The sequence below is a fragment of the Mustela erminea genome, chromosome Y (genome assembly GCF_009829155.1).
Source record: "Mustela erminea isolate mMusErm1 chromosome Y, mMusErm1.Pri, whole genome shotgun sequence".
Classification (NCBI taxonomy): domain Eukaryota; kingdom Metazoa; phylum Chordata; class Mammalia; order Carnivora; family Mustelidae; genus Mustela; species Mustela erminea.
Genome location: NC_045636.1, coordinates 4,706,318 through 4,712,503, shown reverse-complemented (window position 1 = coordinate 4,712,503; position 6,186 = coordinate 4,706,318). Strand labels below are relative to the sequence as shown.

The 6,186-nt window shown below is 37.8% G+C and overlaps 1 pseudogene; it reads right to left on the bottom strand.

Moving 5' to 3' along the window:
- Positions 1-3,738: 3,738 nt before the first annotated feature.
- Positions 3,739-5,109, bottom strand: LOC116583919 (annotated as a pseudogene).
- Between the last annotated feature and the right edge of the window lie 1,077 nt (positions 5,110-6,186).

Sequence of the window (6,186 nt, the reverse complement as noted above, 5' to 3'; positions counted from 1 at the left end):
GTCAAAAACAGTATAGGATCTCTTAATACAGCCAATACTCTCAGGAGCAGGAATATAACATGCTTGCATAACAATCATACAAAAAGAACCAGTGACTAGATGAAATGATAATAAATTCACCCCAAGAGAAAGAAGAAGTAGAATTGGCCAGGGACATCAAAATTGATATAAATAAGATGCCTGAACCAGAATTTAAGACAATTATAAGGATACCAGCTGGCCTTGAGAAAAGCACAGAAAACACTAGAGAACCCCTTACTTCCTCAAAGTAAGCACTTAAAACTAGTCAAGCAGAAATAAAAAATGCTATAAGTGAGTTGTAAATGTAAATGCTATAAGTGAGTTGTAAAATTGGGTGGATGCCATGAAAATGAGGAACCAAACCAGAGGAAAGAATCAGTAATAATAGGAGATAAAACTGTGGAAAATAATAAAGCCAAAAAGAAGAGGGAAAGAAAGACATTGGATCATGAATATAGATGTGGAAACTCAGTGACTTCTTAAAGTATAAAACATTTATATCAAAGAAGCCTCAAAAGAAGGAGAGAGAGAAAAGGGTGCAGAAGATTTATTTGGGAAAATTATAGTTGAAAACTTCCCTCATCTGGGAAAGGAAACAGACATCCAAATCCAAGAAGCTCAAGAACTCAAATTAAATTCTATAAAAACAGGCCACCAACACCAAAGTATAGCATTTTCAAATTCATTAAATACACAGACAAGGAAAGAATCCTGAAAGCAGCAAGGGAAATAAGTCCTTAACCTACAAGGGAAAATATATCAGGTCTTTGGTACCTGTGCACAAAAACATGGCAGACTGGAAGGACTGACATGATATATCCAATGTGCAGAATTGGAAAAATACATGGCTAGAATTCTTTATCTAGCAAGGCTCTAATTCAGAATAGAAGGTGAGAGAGAACATTTTCTAGACAAACCTAAAGGAGTACATGTCTACTAAAACAGCCCTGCCCTAACCCAAAACTATTCTTTTGAAACTGTTCCAAAAATTAGGAGGGAAAGAAAACCTTCCAAATTCATTCTGTGAGGCCAGCATTACCTTGATTCCAAAATCAAGACCCCATTAAACAGGAACATTACAGACCAATATCCTCAAAGAACACGGATGCAAAAAGTTCTCAATGAGATACTAGCAAATCAAATCCAACAGTACATTAAAAGAATTATTCACCATGATCAAGTGGGATATACCCCTGAGCTGTGAGAATGGTTCATAAATCAATCAACAGGATACATCACATTAATAAGAGAAAGGATAAGGACCATTTGATCCTCTCAAAAGATGCAGAAAAAGCATTTGACAAAGTACCACATCTATTCTTGAAAAAAATTCTCAACAAGTAGAGAATAGAAGGAACATAACTCAACATCATAAAGACCATATAAAAAAGACCCACAGCTAATATCATCCTCAGTGGGGAGATACAGAGTTTTCCCTTTATGACCAGGGATGTCCACTCTGACCCTTATTATTTAACAAAGTATTGGAAGTCCTAGTCTCAGCATCAGACAACGAAGAAAGAAAAAGCATTCAGATCGGCAAGGAAAAAGTCAAACTTTTAGTATTTACAAATGACATGATACACTGTAGAAAACCTGAAAGATTCCACCAAAAAATTACTAGAAGTGATATAGGAATTCAGCAAACTTGTGGGATATAATACAAATGTAGAGAAATGTGTTGCATTTCTATACACCAGTAATGAAGCAGCAGAAAAAGAAACCAAGGAATGGAGCCCATTTTCAAATGCACCAACAACCATAAGATATGTAGGAATAAACCTAATCAAAGAGGTGAAAGCTCTGTGCTTCAAAAACTATAGAATAGTTATGAAAGAAATTGAGGAAGACACAAACAGATGGAAAAACATTCTATGATCATGGATTGGAAAAGCACTGTTAAAATGTCTATGCTATCCAAAATAAAACTTAATACAATCCCTATAAACACCAGCAACAGGCAAAGGACACAAAAGGAAGAATAACCTATCAGGACTTCAACAACATAAAAAGCTTCTACACAGTGAAGGAAACAATCAACAAAATTAAAGGCCACCACAAAATGGGTAAGATATTTGGAAATGGTATATCTAATAAAGACTTAGAATCCAAAATCTATAAAGAATCAAACAACACCACAAATCCAAGTAAACCAGTTAAGAAATGGACAAAAGACATGAACAGACATTTTTTTTCCCCCGCTGACAAGCTCAAATGCAAGTTTATATGCTGAGTATTTTTAAAGGATTTAAAAAGCATGCTCAGTTAGCATACAGCCTTTTCTCACTTATATAACAGATGCATTTCTATTTGCTTGTGTACAGTAAAGGGTTAGAACTTGAATCAACTTACTTATGACTTCAGAAATGTGCTATTTCAGAAATTATTCCATGGAATTTTCTTCACTGCTCCTACCACTGATTCTTCAAATAAGCAAAGTATAGAGGGTCTCATCCCTTGAAAACTGTTTTTGAACACCAGCACTTTAAATTGGAAAGGTAGAAACCTAGTGATTCCTAGTACAGTGCCTAGACTTAGTCTTAATTAATGTTAAGATTTGAATGTACAACAGAATATCCATCATTTCTTTATCCTTGGAGGAGAGGGAAGGAAAAAAGGAGAGGTGTGGGATATGGTGCAGTATTCAAGAGCTGAATAAGAACACTCATAATGCCACCAACTTCACAATAAAGAACCATGGATCTCATCAATTTTATAATTCATATTGGATCAAGAAATTTGGTTCCCCTCTATGTATATCAATGAATTCAAACCTCATACTCTCCAAACGAAGATGAATAATGTCAGATAAACTCCAACTGCAACAGGTATTTCCTCAGAAGACTGAACATCAAAGGGAATCCCTCCTTCCAACATCTTTTGAGATGGTTAAGATCTCACCGAAGCAGAAACCTAACATTTAAATATGCAATCACTTGGCCAAGTAAGAAACTACAACTGTTATGGGTATTACCTTACATAATCACTATATGTATTACACAGTAAACCCAGCATTACATATACTTGCACAATTATGCTGTGAATGATGATAATAGTGATGACACCAGTGAAAAAGGACTATCTTTAGCTCAAAGAGTACTGGGAGGTGAGAAGGGGGGACATGAAAATAAGCAGAAAGCACACAAAGAAATGGGTATTTTCTGGCCAGGAAAGGTCACTCTAAACACAGAAATATTAAAAAAAAAAAAAAAAGGTATTCCCTTATTTCCCCTATGTGGAAAGAACACAAAACATTTATTTTCTATATCAGACAAGAACACAGCTAAGTAATCCAAGTCTACTGCAGCATTATAAAAATCATCCCTTCACCACAGTGTAAGATTTAAATGCTTCTGCACAAGGGTGAACACTATATAAAAGGAGTAAGTTTGTTGCTGCCCTGTCAAGCACTTGCGGTCCCTACCCAGGTCTGACTGCAATACTGGTGGTCCCAATGGTTCTATCAAAATAAACTGTGTTTAAAAAATAAAGCTTTTAAAAAGACAAGTCAAAATGCCTCAGAAACTGTATCTCCAACTCAAACTTCATCTATTTTAATGTATTATTTGCCTCCCACTAATAAATCTTTATTTCACTCGTTATAACTGAGCAATGAATCTTCCACACTGAAATATCTTCCTTGCCCAATTAATCCAAAGGAAAAATAACTGAAATGATTAGTAAAGAAAAATGTAGGGACTAACACACCCTTTTAATATGTTTTTAAATATTTTTAAGGTTTAAAAAGTGTTTAAAGTTTGTAGTTCCTAGTAGGAAAACATTATCTGAATGAGTACCCTATTGGCAAACCATTGTAGAATGTTTCAGTTGCATGGGGAGCAGAGGGGTAGGGATTCTCTTCACAGCACCCCAGCTTTCTTCATGAGAAGATCAGAGGTACACTGGTTTGTATTATTGCGACATCCATTAGGTGACTGAAGTTGCTTTTCCTTTAGCAAGGGCTTTATTTGTCAGAAGGGCATTATGCTTGACCTCCAAATTTGGCTGACAATTTACTGATAAGATTCATAAACTTTGGGTTGCTCTGATATTTTGACATATTCGCTGGGTTCTGGGCCACGTCCTGGAAGGCCACCATAACTTCTGGATCTTGCATGGCTGCAAGAACTTCCGGATTATTAAGAATTTCATTGAGCCCAGGCATTCCTGCCATTCTAGGCATCCCCCCTGCCATTCCAGGCATTCCTCCAGGATAATTACCAGGCATTCCCCCAGGAATCCACCTGGGAAAGAGCCATACTGGGCTCCTGATTGTCGTCTGGCTGTCTGGCTTCTTCCTCCCTCTGGGCTCTCTCATGTTCTTCCCGAGCCTTCTTAACCCTTTCTATTCTTTCTTTGATCTCTCGCCCTTCATGTTTCCACTCATACTTTCTCCCATGTTCAGCAATTTTCTGGGCCCTCAGTTGAACTTTCAGCATTGCACTAGCATCTTCTTTATAATCCAGTTTACAAGCAGGAGCAAGATCATGTGTTGCTTCTTCCCAATGGCCCAGAAGACTATGTGCTTTCCCACACCACTTATAAGGCTGAGCTGAATCAGAATTTATTTCAGTAGTTCTGTCACAGTCTCAAATGGCAGCATTCGGCTTCTGTAATTTGATGAAGACACTGGCTCTCTTGGCATACAGAATGGCCAAGCGAGGATTTAATTTGATGGCATCTGTGAACAAGTCAATGGCATTCTGTAGTTCATCATCATTTAGGGCATCAATGGCAGCCACTTTTTTATCATTTGCCTGATTCATCATTTCCTCAGTTATCTCTACATTTTCTTCTCCCATTTCTTGAGGGGCATTGGTATCTGGTTCAATCACACCTTCATTGTCAATTTCTAGATCACTCTTCTCACTTGATGGTTCATCTGTCTTTATGTTTTCCTCCACCTTCTTACTATCTGGTTTTTCTTCCTTGATACTGTCTTCTGATTTAATTTTATGAGTGGTATTTTACCCCCAGGCTCTCCATCCACTCCCGCAGGAAACGCATTTCCTCGGTGTGCAGAACGCTCGGATCCTTCTTATACATTTTCATGAAAGCCCGAAGCTCGCTCACTTTGCGGGAGTCCATGGTCCAGAGGCAGTGGCAGGGAGCAGGCGCGGCTACTAGCTCAGGGTGATCGTGTAGAAGGGCTGAACAGACATTTTTCTGAAGAAGACAGAGATAGCTAATAGATATGTGAAAAGATGCTCATCATTCACAGCATAATTGTGCAAGTGATCACTTGGCATCAGGAAAATACAGATCAAAACAATGAGATACCACCTCACACCTGTCAAAATGGCTAAAACTAACAATGCAGGAAACAACAGGTATTGTGCTCTCCCAGGATGAGAACCCTCTCATACTGTTGGTAGGAATGTGTACTGTTGCAGCCAATCTGGAAAACAAGATGGAACTTCCTCCAAAAGTTAAACATAGAGCTAACTACTTATCAAGCCAGCAATTGTGCTAGTATGTATATACTCAGAGGATAAAAGAATACTGTTTTGAAGGGGTGCAAGCATATTGCTCTTTATAGTTGTATTATCAAAAATAGTATTATCAACAATAGCCAAATTATGAAAAAAAAAAAAGGCCAAATGTCCATTGGCTATGAATTGATAAAACAGATGTGTTATGTATATACTATGGAATATTACTTAAGTCTTCCAAAAAAAAATGAAATCTTGTCATTGGCAATGATGTGGTTGTAGCTAGAGTATATTATGCTAATTGAAATCAGTCAGGGAAAGATATATGGTGATTTCACTAATATGTGGAATTTAAGAAACAAAACAGATGAACATATGGGAAGAGGGAAAAAACAGAAGGAACCAAACCATAAAAGACTCTCTTTTTTTGTTTTTTAAAGATTTTATTTATTTGAGAGGCAGAGATCACAAGTAGGCAGAGAGGCAGGCAGAGAGAGAGGTGGAAGTAGGCTCCCTGCTGAGCAGAGAGCCCGATGGGGGCTCCATCCCAGATCTGGGATCATGACCTGAGCCGAAGGCAGAGGATTTAGCCCACCGAGCCACCCAGGCACCCACCATAAGAGACTCTTAATGGTGAAGAATAAAGTGAATGCTGATGGAGGTCAGTGGGAGATGGGCTAGATGGGTGATGGGGATTAAAAAGGGTACTTGTGATGAGTACTGGGTGTTATAT